The sequence below is a fragment of the Anomaloglossus baeobatrachus genome, chromosome 1 (genome assembly GCF_048569485.1).
Source record: "Anomaloglossus baeobatrachus isolate aAnoBae1 chromosome 1, aAnoBae1.hap1, whole genome shotgun sequence".
Taxonomy (NCBI): Eukaryota; Metazoa; Chordata; class Amphibia; order Anura; family Aromobatidae; genus Anomaloglossus; species Anomaloglossus baeobatrachus.
In genome coordinates, this window is record NC_134353.1 from 206,107,954 (window position 1) to 206,127,513 (window position 19,560).

The window sequence follows — 19,560 nt, forward strand, 5'->3', positions numbered from 1 at the left end:
TTTCTGTCGCATGTGCCATGACACATGCGACAGAAAACTCCTCCCCAGGCCCTGCCAGGTCACCCCCTATAGCCCCACCGGTGTTCCCCAGTGTCCCACGGTACCTGTGCAGCGTTGATCCCCCGCGGCCCTCTCCTTCACAATAGCATGCACAGAGCGGCTGTCAGCTCAGCTTCCTGTGTTCAGACACAGTGAGTGGTGGTTATGCATCTGTAAGCCAAATGTGCAGCATTGTGGCTCAGTGGTTAGCACTGCAGTCTTGCAGCGCTGAGGTCCTGGGTTCAATTCTCACCAAGGACACCATCTGCAAGGAGTTTGTATGTTCTCCCCGTGTTTGCGTGGGTTTCCTCCGGGTACTCCGGTTTCCTCCCACACTCCAAAGACATACAGCGCTATGGAGTTAATAACGCTATATAAATGAATAAATTATTATTATTAATGCAATGCCCTGCTCATAAGGTAAGGAACATAATTGATCAGGAGAGCTATGCTACATTTCCAAATGGAGGGATTTGCTTTTATAGTTGCCCTGCTGAATGACTACCAAACATGAGAGTCTGTTATACGCCACAAGAAAACACATCTAAATAGCGAGCTCTGTTGTTAAGTATTCATTCAGCTGGATAACTGGACTTAAAGGGGTATTCCATCTCCAAGATCCTATCCCCAATATATAGTAGGTGGAATAGCAATAATATCAGCAAATGCCAACATTTGGAAATGTAGAATAGTTCTCCTGATTAGGCATGCCCTTACCTCATGAGCAGGGCATTGCAGCTTTGGTAGCAACCATTACGACATGGACTCTACTGCTGTGGACCCGGGGAGAGTGAGTGCAGATTCATTGCACCCACACTCCTCACATGAAGGGTCAGCACTTGTTAGGACCAGGATGACGGGTAGGCCCAGGAGGTGGATCCACTGGACTGAGCACCCCACCGAGGGCAAGGTGCCCGGTAGCCGTAGCACTACGGGTAGCAGGACAGTCCGTTCAGAGGAGTGGGTGTAGAAGTCCCTGGGACCACGGAGTCTCTGAAGGTAGTCCGGGTGACGGAGCGCAATTTTCATGGCCGACATGATGTCAGGCAGGGTCCGAAACCAGCGGAACGGGGAGGTCGGTCACAACACGGATCCAGGGATCGGAGACGGTAGGAACTGAGAAGATGGCGGACAGTCCGTTCGGGGTTCTGGAACCGTCAGGATCGGTTGGCGAGACAGGAGCGGCTCTACAAGAGAGATAGGTAAGTACGAGATAATGGCACAGGGAGACCTGACTCGTAGCTTAGCAAACACGAAGAACAGGCCCCGCCCACTTGGAAAGGAACCCCCTATATACCCTGCACCTGAATCTTCAATATCCTGTTGGAGGACGCTGGCCCTTTAAGAGAGGGTCAATGACCACGCGCGCGCCCTAATGCGCATGCGCAAGGCCCGGGTGCCAGAAGCCAGAGCAGGGAGCGGTGCACAGGAGGCAGGAGCGCTCAGCATCGCAGATGGGCGCCGGGACCAGGGACCGGGTTGCCTGGAGAACGCAGGTGAGGGAGCATGGAGGCCGTGGAGCGGGGGACGCCTGGCAAAGGAGCTGGGGAGCGTGGCAGGGGAGCCGGGGAGCGTGACAGCACTCCTAGAAAATGGGGGTTACGTTCCCTGAGTGTCTCCCCCCCATATTCTAGACGGTCCAGAGTCGTCGTGGGACCCCTTTATTTTTTTTCTTACAATAAATTGGTGAAAGAGGGAATGTTTTGGGGACTGTTTTTTCAAATAAATGTCTTTTGTCGATTTTTTTTTTGTTAGTACTGACAGTTTATGACGTTGGGTATCTAATAGACGCCATGACATCACAAACTGCTGGGCTTGATGTCAGGTGACCTTACAGCTAGTATCAACCCGATTTATTACCCCGTTTGCCACTGCACCAGGGCACGGGATGAGCTGGGGTGAAGCGCCAGGATTGGCGCATCTAGTGGATGCGCCACGTCTGGGGTGCCTGCGGCCAGCTATTTTTAGGCTGTGAAGGCCCAATAACCATGGACCTCCCTAGTCTGAGAATACCAGACCACAGCTGTCCGCTTTACCTTGGCTGGTGATCCAATTTGGGGGGGGCCCTACTTTTTTTGTGTAATTATTAATATTTATAAAATAATTATAAAAAAAGAGCCTGGGGGGACCTCCACATTGGATCCCCAACCACGATAAAGCTGCCAGCTGTGGTTTTCAGGCTACAGCCGTCTGCTTTACCCTAGCTGGCTATCAAAAATGGGGGTACCCAACGTCATTTTTTTTAACTATTTTTTAAATAGAAAAAATTAATGGGCTTCCCTGTATTTTGATTGCCAACCAAGGTAACGGCAGGCAGATGGGGGTGGCAACCCATAGCTGTCTGCTTTATCTGCGCTGAGAATCAAAAATACCGCGGAGCGCTACGTCATTTTTTAAAGATTTATTTTTACAGCACTGTGATGTCCAGCAATCAAGATACAGGGAAGCCCATTTTGTTTTTAGTTATTTAAATAAATAATTAAAAAAATATATATGGGCTCCCGCTGCATTTTTTGTATTGCTAGCTAAGGGTAATCCAAGCAGCTACTGGCTGCTAACCCCCACTGCTTGGTGTTACCTTCACTGGCAATGGAAAATCCAGGGAAGCATTTTTTATTTTTTTTGCCAAAAAACTACAAAAAAAAGGACGTGAGCTTCGCCATATTTTTGTATGCTAGCCAGGTATAGCAGGCAGGTGCTGGAAGAGTTGGATACAGCGCCAGAAGATGGCGCTTCTATGAAAGTGCCATTTTCTGAGGCGGCTGCAGACTGCAATTCGCAGCAGTGGGGCCCAGAAAGCTCAGGCCAACCTGTGCTGCGGATTCCAATCCCCAGCTGCCTAGTTGTACCTGGCTGGACACAAAAATGGGACGAAGCCTACGTCATTTGTTTTCTAATTATTTCATGAAATTCATGAAATAATAAAAAAAGGGCTTCCCTTTATTTTTGGTTCCCAGCCGGGTACAAATAGGCAACTGGGGGTTGGGGGCAGCCGTACCTGCCTGCAGTACCTGGCTAGCAAACAAAAATATGGCGAAACCCACATAATTTTTTCAGGGGGCAAAAACTTCTGCATACAGTCCTGGATGGAGTATGCTGAGCCTTGTAGTTCTGCAGCTGCTGTCTGTCTGTATGGAGAAGAGCAGACAGCAGCTGCAGAACTACAAGGCTCAGCATACTCCATCCAGGACTGTATGCAGACGTTTTTTGCCCACCAAAAAAATGACGTGGGCTTCGCCATATTTTTGTATGCTAGCCAGGTACAATAGGCAGCCACGGGCTGCCTCCAACCCCCAGTTGCCTATTTGTACCCGGCTGGGAACCAAAAATATAGGGAACCCCTTTTTTTTTAATTATTTCACTTATTTCATGAAATAATTAAAAAAAAAACGACGTGAGCTTCGCTCCATTTTTGTGTCCAGTCGGGTACAACTAGGCAGCTGGGGATTGGAATCCGCAGCACAGGTTAGCCCGGGGTTTCTGGGTGCCTCTGCTGCGAATTGCAGTCCGCAGCCGCCCCAGAAAATGGCGCTTTCATAGAAGCGCAATCATCTGGCGCTGTATCTAACTCTTCCAACAGCCCTGAAGCCGGGTGGCTTGTTGGGTAATCATGAGTTAATACTGGCTTTGTTTTACTAGCTAGTATTAAGCCAGAGATTCTTAATGTCAGGCACGTTTGACCCAGCCATTAAGAATCTCCAATAAAGGGTTAAAAAAAAGACACCACACAGAGAAAAAATACTTTAATAGAAATAAATACACAGACACATTAGAGACTCCATCTTTATTACCCCCTGTCAGCCCTCCACAATCCATGGTCTTTTGTCTTTCTCGTTCAACAAATGCAGCTCTGCTCCATCACTGCTGAATGGGGGAAGACGCTGCTTCCCGTGCAGAAATCACTCCGTGATGGCTGCACGGAAAGCAGCTTGCAGCCTTCACAGAGTGAGAGATCAGTGCTGCTGGCTGCTGGCGGTGACAGACGCGTTACCATAGCAACAGGGCTCCGATCATGTGATTCCCGGAGCCGCGGTTAGCGGTGACGTCACCGCTAACTGCGTTGCTATGGCAACGCTGATCTTCGTTAATGACCGGCTGTCTCAGCCGGTCCCTAACGGAACGGGGAGTCGACCGTGTGCTACAGCATGTCGCCGGTACACGGCGATACACAAATTTGCACCGTGTACTGGAGAGATGCACTCGCAGGTCCTACATGACGCATCATAGTCATGTGACCAGTCTGTAGCCAATGAGATAATAGCCACGTGACTGGTCACATGGCTATTTTGACATCACGATAGGTCCTGCATCACTGCTGGCAGTGCCGGTCACCAGGAGGATTTAGCGATCATCGGATGGAATAGCGGCAGAAGACAGAGTGCAGGAGGGATCGCGGGGACCGGTAAGTGTTATGGCAATGTTTATTAACTGTATGTGTACATTTATAATGCATTTTTATGTGTTTGTGATTGCCTCCCATTATAGCCTATTGGTTCGAGTTCGGTTCGTCGAACGTTCGACGAACCGAAGTCGAACGGAACCTCCGTTCGGCGAACCGACCTTGAGCCGAACCGCGACCGGATTGCTCATCTCTAGTTGTGATTGCTCTCTCCTCACCCTCAGACCGAGCCTCTTCCTGACGTGAACCAATATTTAAGTTGTCATCCCAATCTGGTATCTGCGTCTCATCGTCATCACTATGTTCCTCATTGTCTATAACAGGTGTTACAGTTTGTGAATAAGGGTCAACATTATGCTTAGAAACTTGGTCCTCATGGCCTGAATCAGAGTCACAAAGGTTCTGGGCATCACTGCAGACCATTTCCTGGTCTGTACTCAATGTAGCTTGGGAGCAGACCTCTGATTCCCAGGCTATAGTGTGACTGAACAGTTCTGCAGACTCAGCCATCTCAGTTCCACCATACTGTGCAGGGCGGATGGAGACTTGAGAGCTAGGAGAAAGCAAGTGTGATTGGGATGACAACTCAGAGGACTGGTGTTTTTTGGATGCGGTAGTTGAAGTGGCGGAGAGGGCACTTGTTGGACCACTTGAGATACATTCAAGCATTTTCTTTTTTTGGCCATCATCTACCTTTGTTCCAGTTGTTCGTGTTCGTAAAAAAGGGAGCACATCGGATTGTCCACGGTAAGTAGTAGACATCTTACTTTTGCTGGAAGATGGTCTATCTTCAGCAGATCTTAATGGAGCTTTGCCACCTTCCCCATGGACAAGCCCTTTTTTTCCTTTTCCAACACGCCTCTTCCCCTTTCCACCAGCATCTGTCATTTTGCCACTCATTTTGATTGCGACAAGATTGTGCACTTAAAATGTGGTAGCGAAAATTGAGAGGTGGTGTAGATTGCAGCGGTGGTCTATCTTTATTAACAGCAGAATAAACAATAATAACTATCCCTGACAATGCAGCTACGGCCCTTAAACTGGCAGCATAGTTTGCTAGTATAATGGCTTGAGTGTGCAATGCAGTGGTGCTGCAAATAGCTTTGCACCAGTGGGACACTAATGGAAGTCCAACAGCCACTTTTAGGATGCCACTAAGTTTTCTCAGTGTTTGCTAGTATAATGGCTTAGTAACAATGAGCTTGAGTGTGCAATGCAGTGATGCTGCAAATAGCTTTGCACCAGTGGGACACTAATGGAAGTCCAACTTCCACCTTTAGGATGCCATTAAGTTTACTCAGTGTTTGCTAGTAAAATGGCTTAGTAACAATGAGCTTGAGTGTGCAATGCAGTGGTGCTGCTAATAGCTTTGCACCAGTGGGACACTAATGGAAGTCCAACAGCCACTTTTAGGTTGCCACTAAGTTTACTCAGTGTTTGCTAGTATAATGGCTTAGTAACAATGAGTTTGAGTGTGCAATTTAGAGGTGCTGCAAATAGATTTGCACTAGTGGGACACTAATGGAAGTCCAACAGCCACTTTTAGGATGCCACTAAGTTTACTCAGTGTTTGCTAGTATAATGGCTTAGTAACAATGAGCTTGAGTGTGCAAAGGGCAGGACGGTACAGTGGCAGGGTTGTGGGTCAGTGTACAGGAAAGGAAGCCTCACTTTCTATCCCTCCTAATGGGGAAATGCAGCGAGGAAGTCTTTGACCTTAGCTACACAGACGCTGTTATCTGTAGCTGTTACAATCTGTTTCCACGGACCTGACTGTCACCTATGGCTCTGAGCCTGCTGTTATTAGCCCTTACAAGGGCTAATAGAAACTTCTATCCCTATTCTGTATAGCGCTGTGTGTAGAGCGTACACAGCAGTATCGGAGACAGGAGCTACGCCAGCGGTGACTGACACCCAGACGCAGAAGAGATAAGGGCGTCCGGACGGGCAGATACCCGTTTTTATAATGCAGGGACATGTGACATGGACATCCTATCACACATGCCGTTGCTTCTCTGGCTAAAAGTCCACTTAGCTGTGTGTGTGTCTGGGATTAGCTGACATGCTGGCCCACCCCACTACACGCGCGCGCTTAGGGAAGGAAGACAAGGAAAAAAAAATGGCGATCGCCATTATCCCAGCAGCAGTGATCTGAATGCGCTGTTCCCGCACACTATACGCTGAAATTTCATAATAGTGTGAGTCACAGAGTGACTTACACTATTACAGCGGAAAGCCAGCTTGTAATTAGCTTGGCTTTTTGCTGCTAGAACTGTTCTCGAACGTAACTAGAACTATCAAGCTTTAGCAAAAAGCTCGGGTTCTAGTTCGATCTAGAACAGCCCCCAAAATCACTCGAACCGCGAACTGGTGAACCACGAACCGCGAACCGCGCTCAACTCTAGTCAAAACCCTATGTCTTATAGCCTTTTTGCGGACTATGGGCACATGCTACTCTGCACTGCTGCTCTCGCAATCCATGTTGGATCAGTCACCTCATCATCGACCTGGTCATCTTCAAATTCCTGAAGGTCAACATCTTTGGGAATGGAGATTTCAGGTTGACCTGAGGGCAACTGTGTTTTATCATCCTCCAACACTTCCACCTGATTTCCAGCATGTCACGGCCAACAACATGGCTTTTTTCTGGCCTTGGTGCTCAAAGTTCTGTGCATCACTGCACACCATGGCCTCACCTGCGTTGGTGGTGTTGTGCGGTGAGAGGCAAGAAAGGTCAAAGGGTCCCGTAAACAATTTCTCAGAGTAACCTGCTTTAGTGTCATAGGTTTCCTTAGAATACTGATGTTGTGAGGAAGCAGGACCAGGCTGAGGATTCGATGGGCCAGCCTCTGGGCTACTCAAGTCTGTCTGTGTGGACCCTTGGGATTTGCTACTCGACAAGTAACTGGAGGCATTTTCTGCTAGCCAACTCGTTACCTGTTCACACTGTTCAGGGCGCAAGAGTGCTTTCCCATGTGGACAAGAAAATTGGGATTGGAAGGGAGAGGTAGAAAAAGCAGGAACCTTTTTCTTTAGCTCGATCACACTGCTTTGGCGACCACCACTGTCACTACCACCTCGTCCATGGCCCTTACCCCCTTTTTTTTCCCATTTTTTGGGTTTGATTATTTGAAGGTGAATACTGTAACGTGACCTTTTCTACAGGCAGTGGAATAACACTTATACCGGATTGGTAAACCTGTTTAAATAGTTTCTTACGATAGCTGTTTCTGTAAGTTTAAAAACCAAAAGGTACCTTTATTGAAAAACTACCACTTGGAGGAGTCGACAAAGATGTTGTGAATGTCTTTCAGACCCAAAAGAAAACATGGTTTGACAACACTTTTATTTTAGTATTGGTTTTTGGCACTCAGACTGTGTTTTAGTAAGAACAAGCCACTATGTAGGTTCTGTAAGATATGAAGCCCCCAAAATTGCACCAGGTTGCTGATAGGAAGGTACTGGCCTTGAGGCAGAAGTAGTGTCACTGACATCAAGTATTAATAAAAATTGGGTAACACTGAGACTGTTTTATTAAGAGCAAGCCACTATCTAATTATTGTAAGATATGAAGCCCCCAAAATTAGGCTAGTTTGGTGCTATGAAGGTATTTTGCTTCAGGCACAAGTAGTGCAACTAACACCTAATATTAATAAAAATTGGGTAACACTCAGACTGTGAATTGAAATGGTGGCTGACAGGCACTACACTACACCTGAGCCCGTTGTTTTTACAATTTTGGGACCTTTTTTTTTTGCAAGTTGTAATACCTATTGCTAGCATAACAGACACAAGGGATGTAGCAGTGCTGAGATTGTTTATTATTAGTAGCAGATGTCAGGACAGCTTTAAATCTCTCCCTGCCTGTGAATAAGCTGTCCCTATATCACACACTGCAGTAACAGACCATATGCACCACTAATAAGAGGATTTTTTTTGGCCGGTTTAAAACAGGAACGGCTGTCACTTAACTAAGCAATGCAGCAACACTGTCCCTATACCTTTTTCTGTGATTTACACAGCTGCTAGCACACAGTGCACACCTCCACCTTGCTGGCGTCTGAGTTGGAGTGGAGCTCTCTGCCCTTTAATGATCCAGCCTCTGACCCATCCATCTGGCCCATCAAGAGTCACTCTCATTTCATCAGTTCATAAAACCTTTAAAAAAATCAGTCTTAAGATATTTCTTGTCCCAGTCTTGACGTTTTAGCTTATGTTTCTTGATCAAAGGTGGTCGTTTTTCAGCCTTCCTTACCTTGGCCATGTCCCTGAGTATGGCACACCTTGTGCTTTTTGATACTCCAGTAACGTTGCAACTCTAAAATATGGCCAAACTGGTGGCAAATGGCATCTTGGCAGCTTCACGCTTGATTTTCCTCAATTCATGGGCAGTTGTTTTGCGCCTTTTTTGCCCAACACGCTTCTTGCGACCCTGTTGGCTATTTGCCATGAAACGCTTGATTGTTCAGTGATCACGCGTCAAACGTTTGGCAATTTCAAGACTGCTGCATCCTTCTGCAAGACATCTCACAATTTTGGACTTTTCAGAGCCCGTCAAATCTTTCTTCTGACCCATTTTGCCAAAGGAAAGGAAGTTGCCTGATAATTATGCACCCCTTGTATAGGGACTTGATGTCGTTACACCCCACCACTCCTCATAACAGAGATGCACATCACCTTATTTACTTAATTGGTAGTTGGCTCTCAAGCCTATACAGCTTGGAGTAGGACAACATGTATAAAAAGTATCATGTGATCAAAATACTCATTTGCCTAATAATTCTGCACACAGTGTAGTGCTATAGTGTTACAGTGTAGGGCCTAGGTACGTGATGGTGTTGGAGGGAAGCGCCCATATAGGGAATTTAGGGGAGCTCAGGGCTCAGCCTCAAGTGAGCGTTAGGAGGTGAACCCTCAAGACTCATATATGTGATAACAACTAGGGAATAACAAAATACATACACATAGACTGTCCCTATAAAACTTAATACTTTATTAAATCACTTAAAACCACACCGTGATTACTAAAAGTGCACAGGATAGATTGCTAGCCCTCAATAGCTGCACCTATCTGTGCACTGCCTTACAGCGCGGGTTGGCACCCTAAAAATGCGATGTGGCGCCCCCACTCTGCGACGACTTTCCCTGCTGCCCCTGAAGTCCCAGCCGGAAAAAATGTGCAGTGCCTAAGATAAGTGTAACAAATAAATTGGTGTGGCAGGTGGACAGTAGGGAGGAAAATTCAAAAACTTATCTCATTGATATGAATAAAATAGTAATTTCAAGCCTCAACCGCTTGGAATACTACTATATAAGGCCTCAACGTCAATTGAGGCCAACAAGGTGTGTTCTTCCTGCATCTTTTTTCCGGCAGGGACTTCAGGGGCAGCAGGGAAAGTCGTCGCGGAGTGGGGGCGCCACATCGCATTTTTAGGGTGCCAACCCCCGCTGTAAGGCAGTGCACAGATAGGTGCAGCTATTGAGGGCTAGCAATCTATCCTGTGCACTTTTAGTAATCACGGTGTGGTTTTAAGTGATTTAATAAAGTATTTACGTTTTATAGGGACAGTCTGTGTGTGAGGTGAACCCTCACCCACTCTCACAACGTCAGGGCTTTCTGTTGTGTTCTCATCTTTGTTGTGCCACATGCTGCGTATTCCCTAACCCGGGTGTGACATTAGCCATGAAAAGGATTTTTTGTCTTGGGGTGCAGCAGCAAGAATTGCAAGGCAATAATTCCTGACTATATGCCTCCAATTCAAACTTATCCCTCCTCTAACAGCTATCCTAGAACTGATTGCAGCTAACAGCGTTATTACTAGTGAATAGAATACATTAATAGTGAATAGAATACATGTAGTCCTGGGTATTTTGGGTTTGTGCCAAAATACCCATCTGTGTACTTATGGGTATTTTGGTCCAAACCTAGGAACAATGAGCTCCTGCTAAAACATTCTCTCCACTTTTGGGGGGTATTGTGCATGTATTATTAAATCTATGACCCCATTGGTTGGAATTAGGCTCAGGATGGTCACATGCCAATTAGGCAATAAACTAAAGGTTTCATATTTCTATACTTACACTATTATGATGCTGACATGACAATCAATGAGGCCATTCTGGCCTTAGGTAGTCATAGTGATCTCTAATCATCTGTCTGAATTGAATGATGTCCTGTATGTATATATGTTTTAATCTTGATTTTATTTGTATCTAGTGTTGTTATGGTAATGGAGGTCGGCCCAGTGAGAGGGGTCGATGGGAGAGACCTACAAGCAAACCACCATATAAAGCACCATGTGTTGTATTGTGGTTATATGTATTTTTAATAGCTTGGCAAAGGCCCTGTGTTGGACGAAACATTGTACTTGTAACTTTTTTCAGGGTATGCCTGGATCAATAAAGCTTGTTTGACAAACTCAAGGTGTTTTGGTGCCTTGGAAGCTACAAATATAGACATTAACATGTAGTTGTGTGTGTCTGTTGTATTGATATCATAAAGGAAATCTTTGTTTAGTAAAAAAAAAAATCTTTTTAACCCCTTCGTGACGAGGCCAATTTTTATCCCCTTCTTCCCTGAGCCATAACTTTTTTATTTTTCTGTTCACATAGACATATGAAGGCTTGTGTTTTTTTCAGGACAAGATGTAATGTTGAATGACACCATTCATTTTACCATATAGTGTTCTGTAAAACAGGTGAAAAATTCCTAATGTGGAGAAATTGTGAAAAAAAAATTCTTACAAGTATTTTGAGGAACTATTTTTACAGTGGTAATAATGACCTAGCAATTAGATTCTACTCCCCAGTACCAGTCATATTAAATATGTCTAGTTTTTGTATTGTTTTAGTGGTGAAGAAAAATCTGAAGTTTGGAAAAAAAAAATTGGAGGGTTGTGTCGCCATTTTCCAAAACTTGTAACATTTTTATATTTGGTCGATTAAGTCGTTTGATGGCTCATTTTTTAGAAGGGGAGACATTCTTTTTATTGATATCATGTAGGCATAGATACAATGTTTTTGTCACTTGGACTCCCTAACAATCCAGGAAAAAGCTTTCCTACCTGTGCACTGGGAGAACCTCTAAGCCCGGAAACTAACGATCTCCCTGCCATCTCAGAGCGGAGCGGTGATTTGACACAATCCTGCTAGCTTCTGTGTCTCCGGGCATAGGATTCCGCACAGAGGAGATCTGATTCAACCTTGCTGGAACTAATCTATCCAGACACGAGAAGCACACATCGCGCAGGGACCGCATCTGCCTTGGAATCTCCAAACTGGTATAGTTTTTCAGGTAACCTGCACTGGGTACCCGTCACGGGTGTCCCAGTTTATTGTTGCATTCCTGCAACACTCCTGTGGTTAGCGCCAGGAGTGCGGGAAGTTTAAACATACCAAGGGGAGCTTGGTTTTATGTGGAGCACGTGGATTATAGCAATAATTACAAGATTTGGGAGGAACTGTAGCTTTCCTTGTGAAGATTTTTAAACATTCTAACACACAGTATATAAAAAATACTGTTCTGATTCTGAACGGACCGTATTATTGGAAAAAAATATATATTTTTTGGACGCCTTTTATTTCTCCATCTGTGACAAAGACGTCCAACCATTCTTCAGTATATCTACGTTTTAATTGTATATTTTCTATCTGTAGGTGGTAGCCGCCAGCCGGGGCTCCACACACATTTTAGAGGAAACATTTTTTCACAGTATATATAGTGGTATTTATGTGTTTTATGGTCCTTTGTACAATTTTATCGCAAGTTTTTCCTCATTTAAATAAGGATAGAAAGAAATAAAAATTTAAATTAAACCTTAATTCAGCGCAGATTTTATATATATAGGAATTATTTCTATTTCTATTTTATCTAGCTGCAGTATTATAGGAACATTGAGTTTGAGCGCTAATCATTATCCTATGGATATTTTCTAGTTTTTGTCACTTGCACCAGCATTTTTGTTTTATTGCAGTGACCAAAAAATGTAATTTTGACATTCTTGAATATCCTTTGCTTACAGTGTTTACCGATTAGGTTAATCATTTTTATATTTTGATATGTTGGACTTTTCTAATAGGGTGGTATCTCATATGTGTATTTTTTATTATCTTTAATTTTAATGAGGCAAAAGGGAGGTGATTTGAATTTTTTTGCTGTTTAAAATCTTTTTTTACTTGTACATGTTTTAATAGTCCCCTTAGGAAACTATAATCTGCAATCATCTGATGGCTTTTGCTACATGCAGCAATTCTATAACATTGCTCTATATAGCAGAAATCACAGTCTCCTTTGAAGCCAGGCCACTTAGCAGGGTAAGGAGCTCTGCTATGACAAGCATGGAGGTCTTCAGTAGACCCTCTGCTGTCATAGCAACCCATCAGTGACCCACGATCACAACACATGTGTGCTGATGGGAAATTAAAATTGTGCACCCCTATGCCGGAGCATGTTATATCTAGAGATGAGTGAACGTATTCGAAAAAGGTTCATCAATGTCAAATTTGGCATAAGCCTTTCCCATTCGGATTCGGATTCAGATGGCAGAGCACTTTTTCTCAAAAATCATCCTAATGTGTGCGCTTTCCCCACAGCTTATAATACACATCAGTAGGAGATTAACACTGCTCGGACTAGGTTATAATCATAATATTTATTCAATTATATAGCACCATTTACTTCCATAGCGCTTTACACACATCAGCAAAACTATCCTCATTGAGGCTCACAATCTAAATTCCCTATCAGTATGTTTTTGGAGCGTGGGAAGTAACCAAAGAACCCAGAGGAAACCCACACAAACATAAGGAAAACATACAAATGCCTTACAGATGCTGTCCTTGGGAGCATTTGAACCCAGGATCCCACTGCTGCAAGACTGCATTGCTAACCACTGAGCCACCAAGTCACCCATTGGTGAGATATGGTCTGACCGCATCCCCAGCACTGATAAGTAGCTCACTGTTGATATATAATGTACATAGAAAGCTGTGGTGTGGGCGGGTTAGCTTTCTGAGCTCTGCTACATGCAACATCTAAAATCTCTGAATGTGTCATAACTGCTGCACGTAGTAAACTAAGTAATACATCGCTAGAATCAGGGTCTCGTTTCCTACATCATGTTACTCTTAGATGAGGTAGCAAAAACCTAGTGTCAGATTCCCTTTAATTAAGTACTGCAAATATTGTATTAAAAAAATGTCATCATTACAAAAAACACTTCGTTATTACTACATGGGCAACTCTGTATTAGACGTAACCAGTGTTTTCTTTTCATGAATTCTTACGCACTATATATTTAAAAAAAAAAACAAAAAACAATAGCCATGAGTGCGCTTTAATCTGGTCATTAATTTCTTATGCATGAGTGTCTGTAGAGTAAAGATGAGCCACCACCCTAGTGTTCAAGTTCAGTTCAGTTCGTCGAACGGCGGGTGTGTTTGTCAAACATTCGTCGAACGTTCGTCGAACGCTTTTGAACACCTTCAAACACCACTGAAAACAATGGCAGGCAAACACAAACACATACAAACATACACGAGCACGCACACACACACACATATTATGCTCACCTTACCTTCCGTTCCATCGCCGGCCTCCTGGGACTTGCAGTTCACCGTTACAGGATGTGTATCGGATAACCATCGCGACCGATGCTGGAAAGTCCGCTGCCAGAGCACTGACGTCAAAGGCAGGAGCCGCTTGCCTCTGATTGGCCAGCGCGCTGCCTTTGAGTAGCGTCTGACAGAGGAAGTTCCTCCCTTGTCACGATGGTTACCCAATACACATCCTGCAGTGGCAAACTACTTTTATCGGGTAACCATCGCAACGAGGGAGGAACATCCTCTGTCAGACGCTACTCAAAGGCAGCGCACTGGCCAATCAGAGGCAAGCGGCTCCTGCCTTTGACGTCAGCGCGCTGGCAGCGGAAGCTCCGGGGCATCGGTTGCATGGTTACCCGATACACATCCTGTACCGGCGAACTGCAAGTCCCAGGAGGCCAGCTATGGAACAGAAAGTAAGGTGAGCATAATATGTGTGTGTGCGTGTATGTTTGTGTATGTTTGTTTGTTTTTGTCTGTGTTTGTGTGTCTTTGTACGTGTTTGTATGTGTTTGTGCTTGTGTGGAATGGCACAATAGGGAACCAGGATGGGACATTTAACAAGTTGTGGAACGAATTGTCTGCATTGCAATGATTTCCTATGGGAAATCTTGCTTTGCTAAACGAGTAACTTGGTTAACAAGCATACTCCCAGAACAGATTGTTCTCGTTAACCAAGGTTCCACTGTATTAACATTGAATGACAGTATTACTGTGAAAAGCCATGTACGCTTTTGGTGATCGAACTGTTATGGAACATAACCTCAAACTGTCGAACTTGAAGCTAATTGTTTGCGTTCATCGAACGACTCGAACATTGCCTAAAACAGGTCAAATTTGAGATTGGCGAAGAGTTCGATTCGAACACCGCTCATCCCTACTGTAGAGTACATGATAATCCAATTTTATAGTAATTCTAGGTAGAGAATTCCTTCAATCAGAAGTGATCTATGATTGATCTTTCCTATTGTTACAGATGTATGGTATTGCAGGAAAATTCTAGGGATCCATGATGGTGTTACTGAATGCTGGATATTTTTTCGTCAAAGTACTATTGAGTTAAGTACCATTTAAAGAAAATCTACAAGTCACCTGTGTCTCCCCAGAAACACATTCAGAACACCTTTTCTTTAGGGCATACCAAGGTAAATCTCCCTGAAGTCAATTTTTAAAAGGTTCCAAAGACAAAGAACAGGGTCTCTTGTAAGATCAATTTATGGGCCCATGTCATCCAATAGTTCATCACAATGTACCCTATTGTGTCCGTGTGACAGAAATTGCGGGTGGAAGTGTCCCCCCCCTTTCCTTTTGGGTTGTGGTGAGACTGTACAGTTTGTATCCATGGTATTTCTGCCCTCGAATAATGCCATCATACTCTTAATTAAAACTTAGTATAACTTTATTAATATTTCCAATAATATTACTGTACAAGGGACACATAATATCATCACATCGTGAGCACTGCCATTACCTCCATACTGTTCTAAGACTGTTATTATTAGTATACAATGACAACATACTGTAGTTGTAGACATTAATTCTGCAGACCATACACACTACTCACAAAAAGTTAGAGATATTTTGCTTTTGAGTGAAATTTCAGGATGATTTTAAAATTCACTCTAACCATTTCAGATGAACAAAATATTACATTCCTTTAATTTTTGAATACACATCTTCGACTGTTCAATGTTTCAGTACTTTTTGCACAACTTGATGTTCTCGAACAAGGAGATATAGCAAAATTCATAACAGGTGTTAGATCCATGAATTGCCCAATAAATTTTGGAATTAATATATATTTTATTTTTAAATAGTCCTACTCTTCATGCTGTTCCCATTTTGTCATCATAAGACCAAAACGATGCCTAACAATTGATCAACAGTAACTCACCATTGTGAGGCTTCAAGCAGGATGTTCTCAGATGAGAGTAGCCAATGAGCTTAGAGTTTCATAGAGTGTCATCAGTACGTTGCAAGAGAGTTACAGAGAGACTGTTAGAGTTATAGAAAGGCATATAAGTGGACTTCCTTTGGCCACATCCAACTTTGAAGACCAATTCATTGTGAACAATGACCTTTGGAACCAGATGATGAATGTCACACAGCTTTAGGTACTTTCAAGGGTGGTGAGACCATTCAAAACCAGGTCGGCATAGTAGACTACCTGCAAGTGTACCTTATCACATTGCAAGGCACGGGCATCATTGTCTTGCTGGATGAGGACCAGTAGGCATCAGTGCTATTCACTGATGAAAGTCGATTCATGCTGAGAAGAAATGATGGCTGCCAGTGATGTTGGATACATCAAAGAGAGCGCTATACACCAGCCACTGTTGTCATCAGATGAGCCTTTGGTGGTGGTGTTGGTGTTAGTGTGGTCAGGGGTATCTATTCATTACCGAATTACCCTAAACTTTGTGAATGGTACAGTGACAAACCCCTACTACATGAATACAGTAATTAATCCAGTCAATGTGCCTCTGTAAGAACAACACAGGCCTAAATTCAATTTCATGAACTACAATGCTCCAGCTCATCGCAGTCGTATCATTAGGGAATGGCTGCTGGATACAGGGGCATCCCAAATGGAGTGCGCTGCACTTTCTCCAGACCTGAATCCCATAAAAAAGCCTGTGGCATCAGCTGAGTCACTCTGTACAGGCTCATAACTCTATACTTCAGAACCTCCAGAACCAGAAGGGCCACCCTTCCAGAAGAGTGGGATGTCATGCCTCAGCAGACAGTGCTCGACTTATAAACAGCATGAGACATTGTTGTCAAGCTGTAATTGATACTCAAGGCCACATGACAAGTTATTGAGATATTTATAATTTTTTTGGGGAGTGTATACCCACCACTGTTGATGGTTTTTGATTCAATAAACTGTTTGAGATGCCCTACTTTCATGATAAAATATCATTGTGGCATGAACTTTTTAAATTTTAAATTAATTTCACCCCAAAGCCAAATATACCTAACTTTTTTTAAGTAGTGTATGCAGAAATTTTATGACACACTGGTGATATTCTCTTTAATAATCATTTATTCTTTTCTTTCTTGGCCATCTCTCCAAGGCCACCATGATTTCTTCTCCTATCCATGCTAATAGCGCCCTCTTTTGTCTGCACATGGTAATAGTGCCCCCTATTTGTGCCTCCATAAGTTAATGATGCCTCCATTTGTGCCTTCACACGGCACCAGTGCCCTCATTTGAGTCTACATACTTTAATAGTACCCCCATTTGTGCTCTAACACTGTTTGCCCTCAATATGTGCCCTGCTTGTGCAAATAAAAAAAAATAGTCCCAAGTAATAGAAGGGAAGATGACAGCACTCACCTCATCATGGAAAATTGTTTTTTTTTATTTTTTGATAACAAGCATTAAAAAAATCAGGTGGGGAAACGTACATGCAAACAACAGGAGGCTATGATCGTTTTGTGACTACTGATACTTCTACAGGCCAGTGTTAGTAGAAATGAAATGGCTGTAGCCTCCTGTTGTTTGCCTGTACTCGTACCAGCAGATTTTTGTTCCTTGGTATGAGATACTTCTACTACACGGGACTTTCTGTAACATTTTGTAGAATTACAGAGCACCACTGATTATTATGGCAGCTAGCTATGTGCAGACCATCATGAGACACGTTAGTTTTCCCTACTGATGATGTGTTATCGCACTAGAAATCCTGCTCAGTGTTTGTGCTTGGCTGAGAAGCCAATTGGGTGAAGCTTCCATATTTGGGATTATGACTGAACGCCTCTAAGTCAGAATCCCCCCTAAACGTGACTATACCGTAGGGCCAAGGAGCCCAGGTATATCCGAGGGCGCACGCACCCCTGGCGAGTAATGCCGCATGCCCTATGAACCGGAAAGCGTCTGGAAGTCCCAATGCCTCTCTCCCGGAGTGCACCGCAAGGTTCGCTAAATCATTAGCTATGTGCATAGACTACATCTGTGTATATCAGTGTGCATTAATAGGAGAAAGATGGTGGTTCGTGCTCAAAATAAAATAAAAAAATGAACTCTCCACACCTCACTCCCTTGATGAGCGATGGCCTCCTTGGTCTTCCTCCTCCCTGCAGTCTGTGGCCATAACTTCACTTCCTTTCTGACATTCTCCAACACAGGAGTCCATTTTCTGTGAGCCTCCCTGACGTTCTGAGATTGTTGGCACTTATGCTATAGCGCCACAGGTTGTAGACATGAGATTCGTAAGTAATAAACACTTTTTCAGAGATAAAGGAATTTTTTTTAACAAAGGCAGCAAATCTAGTAAATTAACTACTCACCAGTTATGTCTGCCGCTGCTTTAGTAGTTTTCTTGGAAAACCACACTCACGGACAATGATGCAGTAATAACAGTGCATGGTGTTTGAATTGGTATTTATGTACATTATGTACATTCTTCAGAGACTTTGTTGCTGTGCATATATAGTTATTCTTGTAATAGCAAAGGTCTACAGGTACTATTACAGGACATACACAAGCTCTAATGCTGCCTCTCAGTGCCATAGCAACAGATTGGCTATCATACTGCTTTCATCTGTATTCTGATGCTGAAGTAAACAGCAGCTCTAAAATGCAAGGTATGGAAGAGCGAGGAGGCAAAACTGCGAAAAATATGTACAAGCCGAGGGAAAACTCTCAGAGTTACCTTAAGATAATCCAGTTGTCAGGAAGGTGATTATGGATGTGAGCACATTTTGGGGGTCTATGATACTGCTCAAGTATGACAACTCAACCCTGTGGTTGGCAAGCTAACGTCAATGCATTCCTGGCACACATGCAGAAGCAGACACAGACTAAAGTTATTAAATACCAAAGCAGAATGCCTAATTGTCCTAGTGTGGGTCAAAAATATAGTTTAATGGACAGACTGAATTTAGAGACTGACGGATACATGGATGATAGATTAGCCAGGTTGATTAAATTTATCTACAAGCAGTGATTCACTTAGGCCCAGTTTGATGTATTTTTTTTTTCATTAATTAAAGGCTTTCAGGATTTAGTTCATCCCATCTACAACAGAAAACAGTAAAAATAACCCTCATATTAATCGTTATGGAAACAATATTTTTACCATTTGCACTTAGAGGAAAAGATCTTGACTGGGCTGACTCACCAGACCAGGGTTGGTAATTGTTTGGAAAAAAAACAGTGGTAAATATAGAATTTAATATTTATTACATTTTTTCAGCTAAAGAGTAAAACAACTAACGAAAACTTTTAAGGAAGTTAACTGTCCAAAAGACAGAATTCTAAATATAAATGGATGACATTGGAAGTTTGCTGATGTGAATTACTAAAATGAATTCAGTCTGCTGTTTACGAGACTAGTGCTTAAGAATCTATTCTACATGAGGTCTAGAGTGAATGGCAAATTTTATATGGAGAATAATCCTAATCATCACAATCAAGAAGATGTACGTGGAGGAACGTTTTCACTTTTACTTGATTACCTATTCTCAGGTTTACTTACAGGATTGAAGTTTTAAATAATAATGATATTTTACTAGAC